Source organism: Jaculus jaculus, chromosome 8 (assembly GCF_020740685.1).
Source record: "Jaculus jaculus isolate mJacJac1 chromosome 8, mJacJac1.mat.Y.cur, whole genome shotgun sequence".
NCBI lineage: Eukaryota > Metazoa > Chordata > Mammalia > Rodentia > Dipodidae > Jaculus > Jaculus jaculus.
Window position 1 is genome coordinate 127505024 of NC_059109.1, and position 25484 is coordinate 127530507.

General features: G+C 52.7%; 1 protein-coding gene across 5 annotated transcripts in view; it reads right to left on the bottom strand.

The window, feature by feature from the left end:
• Sulf2 (sulfatase 2) overlaps window positions 1-10609 on the bottom strand; it is a 110249-nt gene extending 99640 nt beyond the window's left edge. The window contains exon 1 of one of the 5 annotated variants that reach the window (XM_045156436.1): window positions 10474-10609. The gene's annotated coding sequence lies outside the window, so the exon portion shown is untranslated. Of the gene's footprint in view, window positions 1-9620; window positions 9720-9848; window positions 10035-10390 lie in introns of those variants that run through there. The other 4 variants (XM_045156434.1, XM_045156438.1, XM_045156435.1 and 1 more) reach the window with 4 other exon arrangements.
• Window positions 10610-25484: the final 14875 nt, after the last annotated feature.

The window sequence follows — 25484 nt, forward strand, 5'->3', positions numbered from 1 at the left end:
GATCCAAACTACAGGCTAATAAAACGCTGAACATATTGGGGGCCATCTACTCAAACTACCAAGGTTCCTTTCCCCATTAGCACACAGAACCCTGACAGCTGTTCTGACTACAGAGCCAACACTCTTCCGCCGATGAGACACCACGGACCACTGGGGATGTCTCGTCTACACCAGCTCCATCCACCGCCTAGGCAGAAGCCAATGGCAGCAAGTCAAACCTGAGAACTCATTGCCCCATCTGCTGTAGTGGCTGGGCTTGTTTTGCTGGCTGGACCAGGAACAGGTCATAGGTGGGTGACAGGTAGGAGAGAAGCTTCCTGTATGCTTATCCCCCACCTTCTGGTGCCTGAGGGACCCCCTAGTTTGTGTGGGGGAGGGCGACCTTTCCCAGCTCTAAATCAGCAGGCACAAAGTCCATTTTGCAGAGGGGACTCTTCCTTGCCCAAGCAGGCAGCTCAGAAATATATGAGGGCTTTTGAGTTGTCACGTGACTGAGGTGTTACGGGGGGTGGGGGGGGTGGTGGTGTGCGGGGATGTTGGGCAACATATGACACTCCACCCCATGGAGAACACTTATTTCCAGCACTACACCCTCTTGGACAGGGTTTCACATAACCCAGGCTGGCCTGGATCTCAACATGTGGCCCAAGTTAGCTTGGAACTCCGGAGCCTCCTGTCTCGTCTCCCGCGCACTGGGACGGCAGACGTGTGCCACCATGCCTGGCTCCCGGCGTAACTTCCTACCAGACTTCCACTGCAGGTGCAAAAGCCGTTGGCAGTTTCCTGAGCCAAGAAATGACGTGTTCCATGAGACTGTTTTATGGGGTTTTGCCTACACCCATGTAAACTGAGGGAAGACAGTCGTTGGTTTCACTTAGAATTTGGGGCCAATCGTTTATTATTTTTAGAAAATTACATTGTTTATGACAGTAGTGCCCAGAACATCATCTGTATCTGGCTGATCTGGTAGCTTTCAAGGTGAGCCCTCCCTCTGCCTCGTGCCGTCATGTGGCAGCTGGGCCATGTCCTGGAGTGTCGTGCCAAGCGCTGACGCGGAGCAGTGTGTGTGTGTGTGTGTGTGTGTGTGTGTGTGTGTGTGTGTGTGTCTGTGTCTGTGTGTTAATTACAGAGCACTTTTCCTTTCACTTCAGGCATGGTATTTCATTGACTTCATGTAAATATGTCCTACCAAACTCCTTTTAGGTAAACCTGGCCAAAGAAACATTTGCTATAAGATGAGTGTTTGATCTGTCGACTTGGGAAACACTGAGCTGAGTGAAACGGCAAAAATCCTGTTTATCCCTCCTTGTGTTGGTTTAGAAGTGAGTCCAAGCCCAACCCTAGGCGGTGAGACATAGAGCAAAAGGCTGCTGGTGGGTGGGTGTTTCCAGAAGGTTTTGTTTTTTTAGTTAAAAGAGACAGTAGAGAGCTCTGTCCTATAGTTCCACTTTGCAGGAAGATTTGATGTTTCAAGCAGTGGCAGCTGCATCAAAACCAAGAGGCAGGCTGGAGAGATGGCTTAGTGGGTTAAGGAGCTTGCCTGTGAAGACAAAGGACCCAGGATTGATTCCCCAGTACCCATATAAGCAGATACATAAGGTGGTACAAGTGTCTGGAGTTTGTTTGCAGTGGCTAGAAGACCTGGTGTGCTCTCTCTTTCAAATAAATAAAATTTTTTAAAAAGTTAAAAAAAAAAAAGAGGCAACAAAGCAGATGAATAGATATCTAGTAAAGACAAAGGAACATGGGCCGAAGGAGCCAGGGTTTCTGAGGACAATATTATACGGGTAACCTCAGCCTTGGACTCTCTGCACTTTGGATTTTTTTTTGTTGTTGTTCTGTGAGAGAAAAATATTGCTCTGCATAAAACACTGTAAGCCAGGAATGCCATTACTCAAAGTAAATGCACCTTGATCCACATTCTAATGATCAGGACTAAGCTACGATAAGAATCCCAGCGGCTTTTGTGTTCCCCGAAATACCCAGCTTAGCGGCCCTGCTTCAGAAGTCAGCAGACAGAGTCTGTCTCCAGAGCGAGCCAGACTCGCAGCTTTTGCCTCTTCCATCCAACGAAGCCAGCACGGGCATCTCTTGAACTGGACGGGCTGACAGTTTATGCAAAACTCCGCTCTCCGGCGACCAAGCCAGGTCCGAGCCCCACTGGGCGGCAGACCACAAGCCAGTAAGGACTGTCAGCAGCATTCTTCCTGAGCACATCTGGTACCCACCTGGCCAAACACATCTTGGGAACTGCTCACGGTCCCTCGAGATGGCCTCACCCATCAACTCCCATCCCCCCTCACCCCACCAGCATGTCTAAAAATTAGAGTCTGGGCTGGAATTGAGCTGTCTCCAGCAGGGTCCAGGTGTGCAAAACTGCCTTTTATAACATGAGGCTAAGGGGTCAGAGGCCAGAGGCACTGGACGATGTACACTTTGGCATGACATTGCGAGATGGAGCGTGAAAAATATTATGACTGGCAAGAACCTCGGACTAGTCTGGACTGTAGGGGTGGCTCCAAAGGTTGCGCCAACAGCTGCTCTCTCCAGGAGGTATTGTGTTATCTGTGAGAACACAGCTCCCCCAAGGCTTCAGGCAATTCCCAGGGCCTCAGGGAGTAACAGGGAGCCAGCCTCTGGGAGGCCTAGTCTGCACCTTCTAGAACTCTATAGAACGTTAGAGGGGAGTACATGGGCTGCCTAAAAATGCTCCACCAATAGTTGTGTGACAGGCCCTGGGGCAAGGGCCACAGCAGGGAATAATATACATTCTGCCTGGTGAGTATACCCAGTCCCAGGGCTTCATACTATGAAAGCACAATGACTCCCAAGCTCAGGGCACCAGCCTCAACTGACTAGAGACTTCTAGCTACCCACCCACAGAGATTTGGGGCGTGCACAGTGTCAGCACATCTCAGACCTTGAGATTGGGGCTCACTCCCCTCCTAGTCTCTCCACCTACTGAGGAACCATGCTGCCGTGGCCACGGGATCTCTGATCTCTCACCCTGTGGACAAGAAGGGCAGGCAGAGACTTCTTCATGGTGAGCCACCAGTCCTGTGCGATGTAAGAGGCTGGGCAGCATCTGCAACCTCCACCCACTAGGTGTCACAGTTGTGATAATCAAAACAAACAAGGGGCTGGAGAGATGGCTTAGTGGTTAAGCGATTGCCTAAGGACCCTGGTTCGAGGCTCGATTCCCCAGGACCCACATTAGCCAGATGCTCAAGGGGTGCACGTGTCTGGGGTTCATTTGCAGTGGCTGGAGGCCCTGATGTGTCCATTCTCTCTCTCTCTCTCTCTCTGCCTCTTTCTCTCTCTGTCACTCTCAAATAAATAAATAAAAATGAACAAAAAATCCCACCCCAAACAAACAAACAAAAAAACCCCCCCAAAACCAAAAACCAACTAACCAAACAACAACAACAAAACAACAGCTCCAGACTTGGGAGCATGCCTCCTAGGGGACAAGGTGGCCCTTGCTTAAGAGCCCTTGTTCTTAACACGGAATCCACCCAAGTCCTGTGGGCTTCACCTCCAACACACACGTCTAGCCATCTCACTCGGCTCCCATCTAGACTGCTCATGGCCCAGGCCTCGAAGCTGCCACCAAGATTGCTTTTGAAACACATGCACCTCCCTAGCTGACGGTCTCTGGTGGTTTCCTGTTCCACTTAAACCAGCGTCTGAATGCCACACTTCTGACGTTTTCCTCCGTACTCACTCATCAGCCCTCCACCCCACTAGACTTCTGGGTCTTGAACAAGCGTCTCAGGGCCTCTGCACTGGCTTATTCTCATGACCTCGAATCTCACTTCCGCAGATCATCTTCCCAAGGTCAGTTCCCTCTGAAAGTTCAGGCCACAGCTCAAAGGTTACCTCCCCAGAGAGGCCTCTCTGGACCACCTGGGCGAAGCTGCCTGGCTCATCCCCTCCCTCCTATAAGCTCTTCCACTCTGCCCTTGTGTTGATTTCACCTTGGAGCCTTCGGGACACAGCCTTGCTCGCGGCCTGGCTGGCTGTGCGCTCTCCGCTTCTCCCCTTCGGGAGGGCAGGGGTCTCCTTGTGGGGCTGGTTCCCGAGGTGGTGTCCGGGCCAGCCACAGACACTCACTGTTGAAGCACAAGGACTGGGCTCCTGACCTGCCTTGTGGAGACCAGTGCCGGGCCTGGACGGTAGTCATGTTCATGACAAGGGGCCTAGAGGTGCTTTTACGTGCGTGCTGTCAAAAAAGCACCTCCCTTGGGCTGGAGAGATGGCTTAGCAGTTAAGCGTGTGCCTGTGAAGCCTAAGGACCCCGGTTCGAGGCTCGGTTCCCCAGGTCCCACGTTAGCCAGATGCACAAGGGGGCGCACGTGTCTGGAGTTCGTTTGCAGAGGCTGGAAGCCCTGGCGCGCCCATTCTCTCTCTCTCCCTCTATCTGTCTTTCTCTCTGTGTCTATCGCTCTCAAATAAATAAATAAATAAATAAATAAATAAATAAATAAATAAATAAAAAAGAAAAGCACCTCCCTGGCCTTCTGCAAAAGACTACTTGATGGCCGGGCGTGGTGGCACGCCTTTAATCCCAGCACTCGGGAGGCAGAGGTAGGAAGATTACCATGAGTTCGAGGCCACCCTGAGACTACATAGTGAATTCCAGGTCAGCCTGGGCTAGAGTGAGACCCTACTTTGAAAAAAAAAGGGGGGGGGTGACAAACAAGATATGCACACCCAAAAGTCCTCTTTCTAGAACTTCCACTGACTTGCGGGCACACTGTTCACTCCTGGGGGCTGGGCTGGTTGTGGCGATGATCCTACATTGTTTCCTGCACGTGTGTGGTGTGAGTGCACACATGTCGACGTGTGTGGGGTATGTATGCATGCGGGCACGTGTGTGTGTGCTGTGAGTATATGCATGCTCATATGCATGTTGGCACATGTGTATGCATGTTTGCATGCATGTGAACGCGTGTGTGGTGCAAGTGTGCACGCATGCTTATAGGCATGTGGGCATACACGTGTGCGTGGTTTGGATACGTGCATACATATCTGTCCGCATGCAGCATTCGTGTGCGTGTGGTGTGGGTGCATGCATGCGTGTTCATTTATACGAGCACATATGTGTGTGTGTGTATGGCAGGGGCATTACCCACTGAACCATCTCCTCAGCTCAGCATTTTGCATTTTTGTTTTTGAACCTACACTTTAAGACGCTTCTCACAGTGGGGACCAGACCAACGCAGTCCCCAGGAAGACTCAGGTCAAGGCCAGGCTGCAACTTTCACCCACAGTAGCTACTCAGAAGGGCCTCTGGTGTCCATTGGCCCCATGGGCCAGGGGAAGGAGGTGACGATCCTGTGGTCCCCTCCTCGGTTAGGATGCAGGTAGGCCACTCTGACCATGGCTGCCCACAGACGTGGCTCTTGCTTCTCTACCAGCCAGGCTTTCTTTCTGTAGAGGACTCCAGCCTGTGGGTCCCAGCAGTTCCCCCCACTCCCCCGGGTCCAGACTATCCTCTGTCCTGAGTCACTTACCTATTCTAACTCATGCCCTCAGCCAGTACATAGGGGCTGTGCAAGGGCACCTTGGAGCTCAGGGGGTGTTGCTGGTAAAGAGGCTTGCTCACTCTCTTGGGACAAAGGGTGCGAGGGCTGCTCCTCGGCAGCGTCTCGACACCTCAATTATGGTAACGGCTGGTGTTTACTTTGGTCAGACGCTGGGCTGAGCGCTTGGCCTGGATGATTTCATCTCACCCACAGAGCAAGGGATCAGTGCGTGGAGACCGTCGGTCGTCACTTGTTGGATGAGAACACTGAGGCAAAGGCTGGTTGAGCCACATGCCCCCATGTCGTCACTGGGCAGGCGGCCAGGAAGACCAGCTTGTCCTAAAGACCAGGGTCCAGGGGCTACCAGAGTCAGTGCAAAAGAAGGGAAATCAGGCTGGTGGAGGACAGGTCAAAGACAGAGGAAGGAAGTCCACGGCCACATCTGAGCCTGAATCTAGCCGTTCCCCGTGCGAGACCTGCCTTAAGATCTGGGGTGGTACAAAGCAGTAAGGCACCTCCATTTTGCCTTGAGCTGATTTCAAACTTTTCCTTTCTGCAAGAGAAAGGGTCCTTAGTGCAGCCTCTTTAGGAAAAAAATCCCAGCCCACGTTCCTTCTGCAAGCTGCACCAAGGAGCCTTCAGAGGCTGCCAGCAGGTGTGGGTGACAGAGCCCTGGCTTCCGGCCCATGAGCTGTATGGTCTGTAACCCCAATGCCCAATTTCGGCCAGCCAGTGCCTCTTCCCCTCTAGGCTCCAAGCGAAGCCTAGTTCCCTAGCAACCACCCCAATTAGGCAATCACGCCATTTATCAGGATGCCAATTAATTATAATGATCTTAATGATCTCCCAATTAGATAGCGCCTTGAAGCCGGCTGGATCGCAGGCATCTGCCCCGTCCCCACCAGGCCAGTGCCCAGGGTAGGTTCCCCACAAAGAAGATCACCCTTCCCTCCACTGCAACACAGAAACCAAGAGCCTGGGACCCCCTCAGAGGCCTCTCCACCTCCAGCCACAAGAGGGTCTCCCTTCTACAATGACTTCCTCTTCCATGTGCTCTCAAGGGGCTAAATCCCAATGCCAGAGCCCTTTTCCTAGGGCACACTTGATCTCTCTTTACATTCTGATCAGGGAAGGGGGTACACCCACAGGCAGCAAGAAAAGACACCAAGCAACTGTGGATTTTCCACAGGGCAAACAAACAAGTAAACAAACCCCAAATCCAAACCCGAGACACAGCCCCAAACAGCAGAGGTTCTTGAAGGAGGCCAGGAATTCTGAGGCGGCATATCTAGCCTTTACATCTAGTTTTACTGTCTCACGGAGCAGGTCTTTTTTTCCGCGTTTGGAAAAAACAAGGCCAAGGCTCTGCAGGCAGAGAGCCCAGTGGTTCACAGTAGACCTGGAGCCCCAAGGGCTGAACCACTGACCACTGCTGATAAGTCACAGTCCTCCCCGTGCCTTGGTTTCCCCATCTTTAATATAATGATACCATAGGTCCTGCCTCTCTGGGGGCTTTTGGGTGCACGTGTCTGTTCAGGGGTCTGGCCTGAACGATACTGGCTGCAGTGCATCTGTCAGGTAGCAACGCTTCTCTCGACTAGGAGCTAGTCAGAAAGGCTGACATTCTTCTGCTGTAGGAAGGGGCCTCTGGCCTCCAGAGGGGCAAAGCCTGAGGACAGATGGTGGCGGGGTGATAGCCTCCAGGCTGGTCAGGGGACCAGAGGCTGCCACCTTGAGGCAGGTTCAAGCAGTTAAGGTCAGAAGGAAGAGGAAACACATGCACGCCCCCCCCCCCCACCCAAGATCAAAATGTGCCTTAAACATCAAGATGTGGAATGACACATGGGCCTGGCTTTTAGAATGAAGCCCATTTGGGCTGCTGTGTGGGGGCCACCTACAGGATCAAAGGTGAGGGTTCACGGAGCCCCTCCTCTAAGTCCAGGCTCACTGACTAACTCACCCTGACCTCTGAAAACTTCACATACCATATTAGAGTTTCAGAAAAAGCCATCAGTTGAAATAAAAGAAACTCAGGAAGGATACACAAAAACCCAAAGACACGCTGCTCCACGTCACACTGAGCCTTTACTGCATCAGCTTGGTCTCACACGCCAATATTCCAACATGCCACCCGCCAAGTCGGCACCATGGCCACCAGGCTGCTGATTCCAATACTAAATCACACCGGGGACAGGCTGCCTTGTTTTCCTTGGGGACAAGCATGGCTGGGCGGACCATCTGGGGTGTGGGGGGGAAGTGTAGTCTTCAATCCTCCCTCTTCCTTCTCCATCATCAGTGCTTTATTGTTGTACTTGCCTCCCCCACATCCCCATTTGGAGAAGGAGTCACAGCAAGGATCCCCTTCACCACTAACTATCAGGTGAACAATTCCAGGCAGAGAACAAATCCGGGGGTGTCCTTTTGGGAAAGCCAGTGGTCACCTGCTGCCTGTCACTTCCAGTGACTGGGCTCCAGCACAGTGTGTGTGTGTGTGTGGGGGGGGGGGTGGACACCGTGGGAAAGAGGCAGGGGGACAGATGGAAGGGCAAGAGGGCCTGGCGTGCAGACAAACACCGAGAGCAAATACTCAGATTCAGACATAAGCTGAATGTAATTACTTGGTTAATTAAATATTGACTTTTAACTCAAAAAGTGATTAAAACAAGGTGCAGGAAAGCCCTTCCAGGAGGGAGGGGGTGGGGTGACTCGGAACTTTCAGGAAGTGGGGAGGGGGAAAGAGTTAAGAGGGTCGAGGCAACCGTTGACTTAGCAGACTATACCGGGCTTCCTACTGGGTGCGCGGGGGCGTGGTTGGTCCTGGGGGGTCCCCTCCGGGTGTGTGTGTGGGGGGGGTGCCCTAAGGGCAAACCTAGGGCCTGCGGTGTCTCCTTCCCTCTTCCTACTTCCTCCAGCAGCCGGCCTCCCACGGTCCCGTGGCTTTCTGGCGCTGGGTCTAGAGCAGACACGGCTCACCCGCGCTGCTCGGGATGAAGCTCGGTGCCTGGCACGAGCCTGATCACGATCGCTTGGAGAATGAATGAACTACTCTAAAGAATGTTGTTTCAAACACGAACTCCCAGCCGTCGCTGCAGCGTCTACGACGGTCTGGAAGCCCACCCCTACCGGGGGGGCGGAGGGGCGAGGGGCCGGGGAGCCGGTCTGCAGGGCGATGGGTTCTGACCTGGGCCCGGGAGGAAGTTTTCCTGTCTGGTCTGCCCTCTACGCTAGCCACGAGTTCTCAGTCACTCGTAAGATCCAGTCCACCACTTACTCGGGTCCTGCCCGGACAAACCCCACGTGGCCCGGTTTCTAGCTGGTCTTTGGGTCTAAACCTCAAGGGGTCAACGAGGCCATGCCCCTGCGGCCGGCCGGTCCAGATGCCCTTCCCCAGGAAGCCTCCCGGGCAGCTCCGAGCAGCGCGCAGGCGGGTTCAGGGGCGCGGCGGGAAGTCCTCGCCTGGCCGCCCAGCCCGCCGGCGGGGTCAAGCGGGTCAGCTCGGCCCCCTGCAGCCGGCCGGGGCGCCGGAGCCCTCTTCCACCGGGTCCCCCAGGGTGTGGGGGGGGTCTCACCTCCGCGCGCGCCGTTACAGGACCCCGAGCTGGAGCTGGAGCCCGGGCGATGGGGGAGCGGCCGCGGCTCGGTTTTAGCTGGGCTCACCTGGGCTGCGCTCCCGGTCGTGCACGGCCCCGGGAGAGGCGGCAGGGGGTGGGGGTGGAGGGAAGCTCCGTGTTGCCGGCGGCCTCACCCCGCGCAGGGCGCCGCCGTCTCTGCCGCAGCCTTACCGGGCCGCGGGATGCCGGAGACCCCCGCGCCGCTATCGCCAGCGCCACCGCCGCGGCATCCCCGGCCAGATCGCCGCCGCTCCCCGCTCGCCCGCCCATCCTCCCCGGCCCGGCCCTCGCCAAAGTCCGGGCTCGGCGCCCCGCCCGGCCGCGCGGCCCGAGCCAGCCCCGGCCACCGAGCGCCGCCTGCCCGCCAAGCCCGGCGTGGAAAGCGGCAGCCCGGGCGGCGCGCGGCGGGGACTCGGGGGACCCCCGCTGCCACCTCCGACCCGCCCTCGCCAGCCGCCCCCCCATCCAGCGAGCGCTTTACCTCGGGCTCCCGGCACGCTCCGCCTGCCGGCCCGACCCCGGCCCTGCTGCTGGCCGGAGCGCAGCCGAGCTCGACCCGAAGTCCGGCCCAACCCCACCCCCCGGACGGGGCAGCGGGCTGGAGGGAGCTGGCGTGGTCCCGGCCTCCCGATGCCTCGCGAGCCGGCTGGGCTGGTCGCGCTCCCGGCGCCGAGCGCGCACCCTCGCCGGGACACGGACGCACACTCACCCGCCGCACACTCGCTGCCGCTCTTCCTCGGCGCAGAGTTGAAACAGATGTGAGATCCGCCCGCGAGGAGCTGCACGCGAGGGAGGGACGCGGGCCGGAGCCGCGTGTGCGCGCGCGCGTGTGTGCCACCCGGACCACGGGGGCATTGCTAATCCATCCAATACCGTCATAAAGTCGGGAGGGCCATCGATCAGGCCCACTCGGCTAGGGACCAGAGAATCTGGGTCTTTCTCTCTCTCTCCCCCCACCTCCCGTTTGCTTCCCCCCCCTCCTCCCTCGGAGCTGCAAGGAGACCAGTGTTCCTTGAGGCGTGCGACAACCCCGAAGCTTGGGCGCTCCACGTCCCCACCCACCACCACCCCACCCCACCCCCCCGCCTCGTAATGACACGTTAATAAATGTTTTTCTTTTATCTGCTTTCACAGGGGCTCGCCCCGGTTTGCAAACACCCGGCTGCCTTTGCTGAAAGCCCCGCTCTCCTCGTGTACACACACACACACACACACACACACACACACACACACACACACACAGACACTTGCCATTGGAGATGCCAGCTCGGGCAGGTCCCCCCGAGCTGGGTCGCAGGGGGAGCTGCCCACGCGCCCAGGACCTTCCCACGCACCTCCGAAGCTCTGCGAGAAATTAACTTGAGCTCAAGCGAAAGCAGCAGCATTGCCCAGACACGGCCCGCCCGGGAGTAGGAAAGAAAGGAGAGGCCAGCTTTCTCAGAACAGGGAGAAGTGGACTCCAGGTGGTGCTGTCTGCGCGGTTTCCGCCTTCTCCACTGTCTGCACCCCCCACCCACTCCAAGCCATGGGAGAGGCCTTGGGGGTGGGAGGCACAGGGCTGGCAGAGGTGGGTGAAAAGCCCTCAAAGAACCAACCAATAGCTGAAGAAAACAGTCGAAGCGCTAGGGGTAAAGAGAGCCTTGCTGTAGTAGTGTCTCGCAATCTTATACCCATTTTGCAGCTATGAAAGCCTAATGGGCATAAAGGGTAGGTAGGTTACTGGCTCAAGGTCACGCAATTGTAAGGGGATGGATTCAGGATTTGAAGCCAAGCAGCCTGGCTCCAGAGCTATGCTGGAGAACCGCAAGCTGTTCTTCCTTTCCAGCCCAGCCTCTCCCTGGGTGTGATCTTTCTACTGTCGTGTTGATTAGCGTCAAGTTCAGTAAATAAAAATACCGGGGGCTGGGCTGGAGGGATGGCTTAGTGGCCAAGGCATTGCATTGGCCTGCAAAGCCAAAGGACCCAGGTTCGATTTCCCAGGACCCACATGAGCCAGATGCACAAGGGGGCATGTGCAGCTGGAGTTCGTTTGCAGTGGCTGGAGGCCCTGGTGTGCCCATTCTCTCTCTCTCTCTCCCTCCCTCCTTCTCTCTTTCAAATAAATAAATAAATAAATAAAAATAAAATATTTTAAATAAAAAAAATACCGGGGCCATCTATGAAGATGTACTTAAAAAAAAAAAAACAACTCACTGTTGTTTATCTGAATTTCACATTGCCTGCCCTGAATGGGTTGGGTACTGGTTGGGTGCTTTAGATCTCTCCCCACAATCTCTTTACAAATCCACATCAGTGGAGAGTCCAAGCAAAACAGAATATATATATATATATATATATATATGTGTGTGTGTGTGTGTGCTTTTCCCACATCAGGGCAAGGCCCCACCTTTGGCTGATCTGCCTCGCTATGCCTAGGAACAGAATGCCAGGCTCAGTTCTTCACTTGTGAGCCAAAGACGATTGGCACCCCTCCCCTTCTACCTGATCTCTGTGGAAGGGCAGTGGGACTCCCCTTGGCACTGCTTACTTTCCAGTAGTGACATCAGAAGGTAAATGACACAGGCAAAGTTAGTTTTGACAGTATAGTCCATTTGCTCTACTATCTCCAAAATCGTGTCTCTTCAACGTACAGCCAATGAAAAAAGTGTTAATGGTGGCTCAGGACTGTAATCCCGGCACTGGGGAGGCTGAGGCAGGAGGATCATTGAGAGTTTGAGACTAACCTGGGCTACATAGTGAGTTCCAGGCCAACAAAGACTACAGTGACCTGTTGCATTAAAAAAAAAAAAAAAAAAAAAAAAAAAAAAAAAGGAAGGAAGGAAGAAAGAAAATCCCCAAGCAATGTAGTTGAGATCTCCCTCCCTCTCTCTCTCTCTCTCTCCCCCCCTCTCTCTCTCTGCACTCTTTTTCTTTTCACAATGTGTGGTTTTATACTTACAGCACGTCTCAGTTTGGGACATCCTCATGTGGTTTAGGAGTCCATCCTGGAAAGCACAGCTCTAGTAAGTTCTGTGGGCAGGTGAGGAGCGCTTATATCCAGTCATCCTGTATGATTCTCTTAATGATCTTTAGGGACCATAGATGTTTGGAAAGGTAAAGGGTCTTGCCTGCAGCTACAAAGTTGGCAGGTGGTTTCAGCCTGCTCGGGGCTGTTCCTGTCTTTGGGACAGGTTCCTTGGCCCGACAGCGATTTTCCAGCTGGTCCCCAGAGCCCCTGGGGGTTGAGATGGGAGAGGGGAAGAGGCCCAGGGGTGGGACCTGTGTCCTGTTTCCTTTGGGATCTTGGAGAATGTTCTAGAGATATGTGTTGGGGGGGGTTCTACCACAAGAAATTCCAAAACCACTGTGTGACTACACCCTGTCTTTCAGATCCTGGTTTTCTGTCCCCAGATGGGTCTTGCCCACAACTTTCATCAGAGGCTTCAATCAGGGCCGGGCAGCTCATAGTCACCCCGGTGGGGCTGTGCTCTGGCCCGAGGTGGCATCGTTGTTTAGTCCTTCCATTTCTTCTTTCCGTTGCTGTAGTCAAAAACTCTAACTCAGTGATGTCCCCATCTGTGTTTTTCCCCCTCTCATTCCTTAGGGAGGAGGGGCAGAGCTTAAGGGTGAGTACCTGTGTGTGCGTACACACGTGTGTGTACATACGTGTGCGTTCATTGCAGGCTGCAGCTCTGTGTCTGCCATGTGTCTCACGGAGACTCACTCACCGCCAGCTCGGACATCCTTGGGGGTGCAGGGTCTGAAAGCCCCCCAGTTCTAATTCCCAGCAAGCTCCATGGCCCTGCTAACCTGGGGCTCACCCTGTTGTCCTTGTCTCTTCGAGGCAGACATGGACTATTAGCCACACTAGTGGCTCAATATCTGCTGGGACATGTGAGGGGCTCAACTGTCCCCAGCGTCAAGCCACGCATTCTGCCACAACTGGGTGCTAGTCTGGATGGCTCCAGAGTCTTTGGGGCTCCCACAGCCTCCCGAGTCTCCAGCTCCTGCCTTCTCCAAGAGGACCATCTGGGATAGGCTTTTTCCTCTGGTGGCCCTTGCGTTCCCCACAGCGTCTGCCACTGTAATTGTCTTGGCTGAACAATCACATGGGACATGGGGCCTTGCAAGCTCCTTGGACTTCCTAACTGTACCCCTGTTGTTGCTTTAACCTCTTGGGACCTTTGTCCTGACAACCCCCCCCCCCCACCATGTCTTACATCTCCTTTCTAGGAACCCTGTGGTGACTTGTTACACAGGGTGCCCACAGGCCCCATCTGCCCGATGGAATGCTACCCACTCTTATTCCTTCGTTCACAGGTAACAATGGAAGCCCGGAGCCCTCTTTCCTCGTGTTCCTGTATCTAGGGGCCACAGGCTGAAACCCAGTCAGATGGTCAGAGCTTTTCTGGCTGCATCTGGGCTGGAGTCGATGGGATTTTACGAGTGTTGTAAAAAGCAACCTTTTAACATGTCTCAAACAAATTGGCGTGTAAAGGAGAAACATTAAACGTAGGGAACGGGCTGCAGACGGGAGGCTTGGGCAGGCCCCAAGAGGTGGGACACAGGTGGCTTTAATAAGGAACACAAGTTTGGCTGTTACATGCTTCGCCCAGAGCTGAGGAGTCTGCAGTCTCTCCTCGGGGAGGGGAGGGGAGGTGGAGATCAAACTTCTCAGCTCCTCAGTGGAGACGGTTTCGCACAGCCTTTAAAATACAAATTCCAGCATCTTGCATAACAGTATATATTTGTGGTTAATTTTGCTGAAGTTTCAGTTAGACCCAAGCTGTCTTGTCAGTGGAAATGTGTGGGCATTAGAGAGACACTGTTTACGTGTCTTGAGATATTGTGATAATGAAAACCAGCTCTGTGAAGCCCCCATTAAGGCAGAGGAACACTAATTGTATTTCACACTGCCTCCCTGGGCCAGCACACGGACATAGACATGCTTTACTTCAGCAAATCACGGCTAATTTTTGCAGCGCCATACCCGTTTTCCCCTTTAATTACATGTAATTGTATAGTCTAATTTATTCTAACGCCTGACGCCTAAAAGTGCGCATTTAGGAATCAAGGGCTGGTTTGAGAGGGAGGGGAATGATAAATGAACGTAATTGCAGGCTCCTGGGTTCCTGAGTGATCTCAAAAAGTGATGGTGTTTATTATGATTTCTTACCAGGGAAAGGCAGTGGGGCTGTCCCCAGCTAAGACGCTCTTCGAAGTCCACAGGCAGTAAAGACAATCGGGCTAGCTGTTCATAGTTGTATTCTATTCCAGTAGATATTTCTCCCTCTCTCCCTCTCTCTCTCTCTCTCTCTCTCTCTCTCTCTCTCTCTCTCTCTCTCTCGGAGTGACTGGCTGGAAAGGGCAAATATGTGAACTCCATGTCATCTGTGATTTGCTGACAAGTACAGGTGCGGGCGAGTGTTAAACCAGTAACGAGGCCCCCGGGCAGCGGACAAGGTGGAGCTCAGCGATCTTTGCTTTCTTAAGGGGAAAGGCACTGTGGCCTAATTCAGGGTTCTCTCTGAGACAGCATATCTAGTTCTACAATCGCATTCCAGAAAAATTGCTTCTGGGCTTTGATGAGAGTTCATTGATTGTCATTAACGACAGTGACAAGATGGCTTGGTGCTGCTCCAAGGTTGAGGGTTTAACCTGGGCTCAGTTCACTTATAAATGAACGTAATTGCAGGCTCCTGGGTTCCTGAGTGATCTCAAAAAGTGATGGTGTTTATTATGATTTCTTACCAGGGAAAGACAGCGGGGTTGTCCACAGTTAAGACGCTCTTCGAAGTCCACAGGTAGCAGTGGCAATCGGGCTACTTGATCAATATTATATACCAATAGATCCCTCTCTCTCTCTCTCTCTCTCTGTCTCTCTCTCAGAGTGATTGGCTGGAAAGGCTCCTTTATTGACCTCCCCCAGTCCTCAGTTTCCTCATTTAAGAATGGGTGACTGGGCTGAGGAGGTGAGCCTGCTGGCTCAGGTTTGATTCCCCAGTAGCCACGTAGACACGTGCACCAAGTGGTGCATGCATCTGCAGGGGTTTTTGTTGTTGTTGTTGTTTTGTTTATCGAGGTAGGGTCTCCCTCTAGCCCAGGCTGACCTGGAATTCACCATGTAGTCTCAGGTTGGCCTCAAACTCTTGGCAGTCCTCCTATCTCTGCCACCATGCCTGGCTCCTGCATTTAGAGTTTTGACTGGAGCGCGCTCGCACACACACACAGACACACCCACACACCCACACGCTTTCTTCTACCACCTATGTGTGATAGTTAGAAACAAGAATGGGGAGACTATGGGGGACACTGCCCTGAGATGAACGTAGGTGAAGTGTGCACACGGTGAGCGGTTGGCTCAGGGGAGGAGTATGATGAGCGTTCATGAAGTCAGAATTGGGAGAGAGTCTCCCAAGGTCTGGGACACTGGACTAGGAAAATCCAGGGCAGTTAGGGGGTGATGGGATGCTGCAAAAATTCCCAACTACACCACTCTGCCAGGCTTAAAATCCCCTCCTTTCAAGCCGGGTGTGGTGGCACATGCCTTTAATCCCAGCACTCGGGAGGCAGAGGTGGGAGGACCATCATGAGTTTGAGGCCACCCTGAGACTACATAGTGAATTCTAGGTTTGCCTGTACTAGATTGAAATCCTACCTTGAACCCACCCCCCACCGAAAAAAAATCCTCTCCTTTCACATGAAGTTTTGAATTCCTGCACATGACCATGAAACCTATAGGAGTCTGCTCCTGCTGGCCTCTCCATCTCTTTGGTTCTCTCGCTTCCCCCTTTTTAAAGAATATTATTTGGGCTGGAGACATGGCTTAGCGGTTAAGTGCTTGCCTGTGAAGCCTAAGGACCCTGGTTCGAGGCTCGGTTCCCCAGGTCCCACGTTAGCCAGATGCACAAGGGGGCGCACGCGTCTGGAGTTCGTTTGCAGAGGCTGGAAGCCCTGGCGCGCCCATTCTCTCTCTCTCCCTCTATCTGTCTTTCTCTCTGTGTCTGTCGCTCTCAAATAAATAAATAAATTAAAAAAAGAATATTATTTATTTGTTTATTTGCAAGCAGAGAGAGAGAGAGAGAGAAGAAAGACAGAGAGAATGGGCACATCAGGGCAGGGCCTCCAGCCACTGCAAATGCATGTGCCACTTTGTGCATCTGGCTTTATGTGGGCACTGGGGATTCGAACCCAGGTTGTTAAGGCTTTGCAGGCAAGTGCCTTAACCACTGAGCCATCCCTCCAGCCCACTTGGTTCCCTTTTTAATCATGAAAATGTTAGGCAGAAGGTGTTGAATAGACAGCTCAGTGGACCCACTTCTACCTTCTACCTTGAGCCTGTACTTGACTGTGCTCAGCCACATGGACTTTGTTGTTGACCTCCTCGGAAGGAGGTTGTAGACGCAGGATGACGCATCACCCCTCAGGACTGGGGCAGGCATCTCTTAAGAGCTTGCTGCTTTCCCAGATGGCCTCCCCCACCATTATCGCATCCAAGGAAATTAACAGTAATTCCATCCTCCCTCCCAGTTTGCTTACATTAGCAGAGCCGCAATGGCATTTTTGTTTTTCTTCTCTCTGTTTCTCAAGCCTTTTTCCCTGCCTCAGGGCCTTTGCATTTTCTGCGCACTCTCCCTCGAACCCTCCTCTTCTCCAGGTTTTGCTCAGGCCGTTCCTTGTCAATCCTGCCCTGAGACTCCTTACCCGAACGCTCTGCCTGAAGAAGTGTGCCGATCACTCTCCATCCCCATCATCATCTTCCTGCAACGTGCCCGTGTCTGAGATCCGATTTGCATTTTGTGCCTGTGGCCACTGTCTGTGCTCCCCTCCACCTGCCCCACTGGACTCCCGCAGCAGGTGGCAAGGAGCTGCGTCTGTCACCACTGTCTAGCACACAGGATCCCGCAGATACTTCTTTCCGAATGTTTTGCTTGTGACGTTTTCAAACAGAGGAGGAGGTCACGCGGGCCCATTCGGATCCCGGCATTTAGAGACGAGCCCACAGTTTTCAGTCCCAGAGCTGCCACTCAGCCAGCTGTGGGTCACCGTGGACCTCAGACTTTCCTTACAGATGGGGACGCTCTCGCCATGTCTCCGCCACCTTGGGTTGTGCTTTAGAACAGAGCCTGTCATCCACGGCCTCCCTCGAGCCCTGTGTGTGTGTGTGTGTGTGTGTGTGATGGAGGATGGGGATAGGCTAGTGTGCGTAGGTCAGAGGACAACCTCGGAGTGTTCACTCCTGCCTTTCACCTTGATTGAGATAGGGTCTCCCTTGCTGTTTGGCACCAGGAACACCAGACTAGCTGGCCTGTGAGCTTCGGGTTTCCCCCTGACTCTGCCTCCCATTGCCTTGGATGCATTGGGATTGCAGACGTGTGTACTACACGTATCCGGCTTTACGTGGGTTCTGGGGATTCACAATTCTGGTGGTCATCAGGTTTGCATTTTTTTTTTTTTTTTCGAGGTAGGATTTCACTCTCTCTAGTCCAGGCTGACCTGGAATTCACTGTGTAGTCTCAGGGTGGTCTCAAACTCATAGTGATCCTCCTACCTCTGTCTCCTGAGTGCTGGGATTAAAGGCGTGTGCCGCCATGTCCGGCTCAACAAGTACTTTTTAAAAATTTGTTTATTCATTGGGGGGCGGGGGCGCACAGGCAGGTAGAATAGGCATGCCAGGGCCTTCAGCCATTGCAAATGAACTTCAGATGCAAGGGGCCAGCTTGTGCATCTGGCTTACATGGGTCCTGGGGAACTGAACCTGGGTCCTTAGGCTTCTCAGGCAACTGCCTCAGCTGCTAAGCCATCTCTCCAGCCCCACAAGTGCTTTGAAGCCTTGAGCCACTGCCCTGGCCCACCTTGAGCTGATAGATATGGAATTGGCTGGCTCAAGCCCCTGATTTTAAGCCCCACTGGCAGCCCACAGGCTCTGAGCCAGTCTCCAAGCGGAACGCCCCTGGGACAGCTTCCTGGACGTGGGATACAGAACCGCTGGCCGCGTGCTGCCCAGTGAGAGACCCGCCAAATTAACATTTGGCCAGAAAAAAAAAAGGCCCTGTCTGTTTACAGCAGGCATCTGGGCTGACACGCCAGAGCCTGTGGCTAAATGTTTTGTTCCTCAGCCCAGAGGCTAGTCCTCAGGCTCCCACCTAGCTGAGGCCCAGCCACAGAGCTCCCTCCCGGTCTAACAGCTCTGCTGCGGCTTTCTACCTCATCTCCGGCCTCTAGGCTTGTAAGCAACAGACACTCTGTTCTGGACACATAGATAACGGGGGGTTTTCAGCCAAAGCTGCAATGAGAAATGAGTTAGGGGCTGGAGAGATGGCTTAGCGCTTGCCTGTGAAGCCTAAGGACCCCCATTCGGGGCTCGATTCCCCAGGACCCATGTTAGCCAGATGCACAAGGGGGCGCACGCGTCTGGAGTTCATTTGCAGTGGCTGGAGGCCCTGGCTTGCCCATTCTTTATCTATCTGCCTCGTTCTCTGTCTGTCACTTTCAAATAAACAAGTAAAAAAAAACAAAAAATTAAAAAAATTTAAAAACATAATTAATGAGCTGGAGAGATGGCTTAGCAGTTAAGGCATTCGCCTGAGAAGCCTAAGGACCCTGGTTCAAGGCTGGGTTCCCCAGGACCCACGTTAGCCAGATGCACAAGGGGGCACATGCGTCTGGAGTTCGTTTGCAGTTGCTGGAGGCCCTGGCGCGCCCATTCTCTCTCTATCTCTGCCTCTTTCTCTCTCTGTTGCTCTCAAATAAATAAATAAATAAATAAATACATGGTTTAGCGGTTAAGCGCTTGCCTGTGAAGCCTAAGGACCCCGTTTCCAGGCTCAACTCCCCAGGACCCACATTAGCCAGATGCATAAGGGGGCTCACGCATCTGGAGTTCATCTGCAGTGGCTGGAGGCCCTGGCATGCCCATTCTCTCTCTCTCTCTCTCTCTCTACCTGCCTCTTTCTCTGTCTGTCACTCTCAAATAAATAAACATAATAAACAAAAAAAAATTTTTTTAAAAAGAAAAATGAGTTAGGATAGCAAGAAGTGCATCGGAAATTTGGAATAAAGATTGCGTTTTGCTGGAAATGGAATAAGGTAGTGTATGTGAGAGCGTGTGTGTGTGTGCCTGCATGTGTGTGTGTGTGAGAGAGAGAGAGAGGGAGAGAGAGAGGGGGGTATTGTCTGACTTGGGGGCACTAGGAGTTAGGGAAGAGAGTTGCCAGCACCTTTTGACCTCGTGGTTTTAGCAAGCACCCTGTCCTCCTTTGGGGGAAATGGTCTCTACCCTGGGCTTTTGCCCCTGAATGCCAACATGATTGTACTGAGAGAAAAGTGCCTCAGGGCTCAGTGAAGCACGCAGTGAGGGTCTCTGGAGACGCCCAGCTAACAGGGGAGGAGCACCCTCAACTCAGTGGCCTCTTCACATAGGCTGGGGCCCAGATGGAATACAATGGGGGAAGGAGAAAGTGAGTCCCGCAGGCTGGCTGTGACTTCCTCACTGTCCCTCCCCGGCTACCGGCTACCATGATGCTCAATGATCCCATGGGCTCAACGCTTCGAAACCCTGAGACAAAGCAAACCTTTTCTTCCTAAAGGTGTCCTCTCAGGTATCTTGTCAGAATGATGGACAACTAACAGACTCCTTGTTCCAGTTTTAGGCAAGCCTGTGGCCCAGACCTGGCCAATCAATGTATTCTGTGTCCTGACCAGGGATTGGTCAGACAGAATCACATGATCCCTGGGTGAGTGGAGTGTGTGTGGGGGGAGATAATGGGCACCAGGGATAGCTTTTCATGTGAACTACTGATGTTTTTCTTTCATTTTTCTTAAAGATATAGTTTTTAAGCATTAAAAAAAATATTTTGTTTATTTATTTACTAGAAAGAGAGAGAGACAGAGAGAGAGAGAAAGAATGGGCATGCCAGGACCTCCAGCCACTGTAAATGAACGCGACACACGTGTGCCCCCTTGTGCATCGGTCTCATGTGGGTCCTGGAGAATCGAACCGGGGTCTTTTGGTTTTGTGGGCAAATGCCTTAACCACTAAGCCATCCCTCCCGTCCAGTTTTTAAACATTTTATTTATCTATTTGAGACAGAAAGAAGGAAAGAGAGAGATATATATAGAGAGAGTGAGAATGGGCACAGCAGGGCTTCCAGCCACTGCAAAAGAACTCCAGATGCATGTGCTACCTTGTGCATCTGGCTTACATGAGGCCTGGAAAATCAAACTTGGGTCCTTGCTTTGCAGGCATATGCCTTAACTGCTAAGCCACCTCTCCAGCCCTCATGTGAACTACTGAGAGAGAGCAACTTTCTTCCCCTGGATTTGAACTGGTGATGACTGAGAGGCTGTTGGAGACCTGGTTGGGTCAGGAATGGAAGCAGACAGCAGAGGCATGGGGTGGAAAGTGGGATTCTGAGATAGCCCCCAAGATTCCTGCTCCCCCATCTCTGGGTGGTGGGTAGAACTGGGAATATAAGACTTACCCCCCAGGATCAGACTGGGGGAGAAGAGGTTTCACAGAGGTACTTAAGGTTCCAAGTGAGTTCGGGTTGAAATGATCTAAGGGAGGTTGTTCTAGTTGGGGCTGGTTTATCAAGTATAGGCCCCCACAGGAAACTAGGCTCTTTCTAGAATCAGGTTCTGCCATTGACTTTACAAGGAGGGGTAAATTGCCATCTTCTGGTTGGCCACGTGGCATAGGATGCCTTTCCTGAGGGAAGCAAATCAGAAGTTTAATCCTACAATCTTAAGGAACTGAGTCCCTTCAAATGACCTGGAAGGCTTGAACTTCAGGTGGGATCACAATCTTGGTCACCATCAGCTCAGACCTTGACTTCAGCCTGCTGTGACCCTGAGGGGAGGACTGGACAATCCATGGCCTGTAGCCTGACTCTTGGGACTTGGGGGGGGGGTGGGGGGCAGGGCTGCTGAGCTGGCAACTTCTGTGCGCTATGAAGTGAATACACGTGTAAGCACCTCCATCACGCTGGACCTGAAGACGGCCGTGGCGCACCAGGATTTTCAGTTTTATCAGTCAACAAGTCTGTCCCATCTTCCTCTTTTCTTTTAACCTCATTTCTTGGCAGAATTCCCAGGGTTGCATCCCACCACTGGCCTGTTTCTAACCCAGGCCTGGAAACTGCTTACTGAGCTTGGGGACTTGTCACATGATGCTGGGATCCACTTTGGTCACAGGCCAGCACGGTGAGCTGTGTGCTGCGTGACTTGCCCTCTTGTACAGAGTCCATCTACAGCTCCTGGACTCAAGTGGGTGCCTCTCTTGGGAACACGTCAGGGTGTGAGAGGGTGTGTAGTAGGTCATTACCTTGTAGGGGTCCAGGTTTATTTACTCCTCTGATTAAAGATTTAAAAGGCAGGAGAAAGTGTAAAAGAACAAGGTTTATTTTAAAGTAAACGTGAAAATGAACCCAGATTCCTCAGGGAGGAGGCGACTCCAGAGCTGGAGATCTGTCACCTCAGTGGGAGCTGGGCTTTTATGAATGAGGGAAACCCTCCCATCACCCAGCGTCTATGATTGGCTGGCTTAAACAAGGAGGAAAGTGTTGATTGGTCCACAATGCATCCAGCAGTGTGCAGATCCCAGACAGAAAGCCCACTGGCGGGAAAATTCACTTACGCGGAGAAAAAGGATTAGGGGGGCTGGAGAGATGGCTTAGGGGTTAAAGCACTTGCCTGTGAAGTCTTAGGACCCAGGCTTGACTCGCCAGTACCCACATAAGCCAGATGTACAAGGTGACGCAGGCTTCTTGAATTCGTTTGCAGTGGCTAGAGACCCTGGCAGGCCCATTCTCTATCTGTCCCTCTCTCTCTTTCCAATAAATAAATAAAATGTTAGAAAAAATAAAGAATTAGGAAGTCAGCTATTTCTCCACCATCTCATTTTGGAACAGTTTAGAATATAGCCATCTTCCAAGGGTCCTTTTCTCTGCCTGTCTGCCTAGCCAAGGAAACTGTCTACCTCCTAGAGTGTCTCATGGAGGGGGAGGGGAATGGTCCATATGCAAAACACTGAATAGCAAGCAGTAAGTAGCTTGGACACCACCGGCTGCATATGGTGTCTATACATATTCTTTTAACCAATGCTTTAAATGGAAAAGCCATTATTAGCCCAGGGGCTGCCATCCAGGGTCCTTTAGTCAGCTCAGGGTGGGGGATCATTGAGTTCTGTCTTAGGGCACAGACTGGAGCCAGATTCTTGGGCTTAAACCTTGGCTCCTGCCTCTGCCACCTGAGACCCTGAGAAAGGACTTCTGGTAGCTTCCCTGACTGGAAGGGGGGAGGGTTACTAAGAGAACCCACCCCCTTGAGGTGATTGTGGAATTAAATGAACTGACATATGATGCCGTCAGGTAGTGTTTGGCCCAAGTCAGGGCAGGAGTTATTCTCGGGATAGTCGCTAATCATCATTGTCTTCCCCACCTTGCACTTTCACAGTCGGGTGGGGTGCAGCCTCTGGGGTCTGCCCAGCGAAGGTCAAGCAGGTAGCATTTGTTTCCCCCCTGGGAAGGCTGTGTCAGACCATGAGACTTGATCTCTGAGTTTCTCCTGCTCTCTGGGCCCCATCAAGATGTCCGTTGAACCATCTTCATGGCTGACCCCTGGTGTAGACAGTGAGCAGGGTCTCTCCTCCACTTACCCAAACATAGTCCCTTGGTTCCACATGATAGCACTTGGAGGGAGCCTGAATCTCACCTGGAGCCGGACGAGGCACGGCGGGGTAGGGGTGGGTGGTCTTGGCAACATGGCTCAGCCCCCACTCCCATCATGCTGGGGATTGATGCCAATCAAGAGCCTGGTGTTGCGATCTTACTTGGAACCAGTCTGATATAAATAATTAAGATGAGATCATACTTGGTTAAGGTGGCTCTCATCCCATAACTGGTATGCTTCTAGAAAGAAGAAATGTGGGCATAGCCAGCTGCCCAGGGAAGACCCTGTAAAGATAGAGACAGATTATAGTTATTCACCCAGAAGCCAAAGATTCCCACAAACCCCAAGAGTGGGTAGAGGCAGGAAGAATCTCACTGTGGAGTCCTCAAAGTGAGTGTATGGCCCCAGTGACACCTTCCTCTAGGACCCGTGGCCTCCAGAACAGTGAGGGAAACATTTCTGTACCTGTAAGCCACTCAGTTTGTGGACATTTTTACAGACATACTCACCGTGGGACCATACTTCTCCCTTCTAGGAAACAGACTCACCCTCAGTGGGACCATCCCTCTTCCTTTGTGTTGTGTGGTGGTGGTGTAATAAAGAAATGTTCCCATCTCCCCAGGGTGAGACCAGAGCCAGATTCTGATTCATGGGCCAATGACGGCTCCAGACATGGGTGTTTGTTTTTTCAATAAAAAGAAAAATTTGAGGTCAGGCATTGTGACACATGTCTTTAATCCTAGCATTTGGGAGACTGTGGTAGGAGGATCGCTATGAGTTTGAGGCCAGTCTGGGCTGGAATGAGAGTCTGCTTCTACCAAAAAGAAATTGTTTTCGGCTCTGAAGAAATTGCTCAGTGGTTAAGGCGGTTGCCTGCAAAGCCTAAGGACCATGTTAGATTCCCAAGTACCCACATAAAGCCAGATGCATGAGGTAGCACATGGGTCTGGAATTCATTTGCAGTGGCTAGAGGCCTTGGCACACCCATTCTCTCTCTCTCATATAAATAAATAAATAGGGCTGGAGACATGGCTTAGTGGTGAAGGCACTTGCCTGCAAAGCCTAAGAACTCTTGTGTGGCTCTCCAGGTCCCACGTAAGCACAGTGATGTAAGTGCACAAGGTCACACACGTGCACAAGGGGGTGCAAGCATCTGGAGTTCGACTGCAGTGGCTGAGGCCCACGCACACCAATTCTCTCTCCCTCTCTCTCACTCTCGCTCTTGCATTAAAAAAAAGGTCAGTCTGTCGGGCTTGCCTCAAAAATAAATAAGTAAATAAAATACTTTAAAAAAAACAGTGCTACCGAAGTGTAATTTACATAGCGCGCACAACGCACCATTCATACAGTGTGCGGCGCGGTCACAGTTCAGTCCTAGGACTTACCCATCACCTGGGTGAGCTGCTCTCCCTCACGGGCATGGGCGTGGTTGGAGCTCTGGGGAGGCCACCCTGCTCTGAGAGAAGAAGGGACCCTCAGTCCTCCCAGGACCTGAGGGGCAGATTCACCGGAAACCCTCTTGTAGGCGATGTCACAACTACAGGGGCACCCCAGCAGCAGTGGTCCTAGCTTGGCTCTGCTATGAGGGCTGAGACAGGAAGCTGCCTGCTGAGCGGGTCTGCTGGGGGCCCAGACCCGGGCTTGCTCAGGCCCATCTGGCTGTGGATGGTTCTAGGGCAGCAGGTGTGGGAGAAGAGGAACGAGCATTCAAGTAACCTCTGACACCAAACAGAGCCCTAGGGTGTTCCTAGATCTATACATCTCCTTCCCTTGGAGAGGAACTGGGGCTAAGGTGGGATCATCAGACAGAGAGTATTGAGGGGACTCAGTATGGTGCAAGAGGCAGGCACATGGGGTTCGCTCCCCAGCGCCGTGAGCCATCAGGTCTGAGAATGCCCAGCGAGGCTGAACAGGAAATCTTCCATCTGGTCTTCCCATATGGCCTAGCGCCCAGGCCCTGGGTGTCCTGGAGCCCTGCTCAGCACCCAGTCCTCTCCTTGCTCTCCTTGCAATAGGACCTTGCTTTATGGTGTGGGTCTGAATGGCAAAGGGTCTGTAGTCAGCCACCACCCCATCTCTGCAGCTAGGCACAGCCCGTCCTGTGAGTGCCATGGTGACTTGTCACATGTGCTTACGTTTGGTTGGCTGTGGCTCTGGCAGGCGCTGGTGCCCACAAGGACGGGGCTGCTGACCAGGATTGCAGCAGAGTCCCTTGGAACAAGCCAGGATCAGCTTGCTCAGTCCCCATCACATATGTATGACACTTCTGAACAATCATCCTGTGTGTTCGGAACCAGCGGCCAACAGCAGACCTGCCCTGGCTGGTTGAAGCAAGACGAAGATTTGTTCAAAGACAATGAGTGGTCTCCAGGGAGGGTCATGACTAAGCTCTGGTCATGCAGAGACAAAGACTGTAGCTATATTGTAGGAACCCTGGTGACCACTGTGTCCACCTAATGAGGCAGGGCCTGGATACTGAGGGCTCCCACTGCTACCCGGGAGGACCAAAGGCTTAATGTGGTGTCTCCCAGAGACACAGGCGTGGCTCTGTACTTGTAGAATCAATAGAATTAATTGGTATTATAAAGAGAATTTATTGGATTAGCTTATAGCTGTCTAGTAATGGCTGTCTGCAGGCATGAGAGTCAAGTCAATAAATTCCCTTCCTCCTGTAACTATGTCTGGTCTGGAGGTA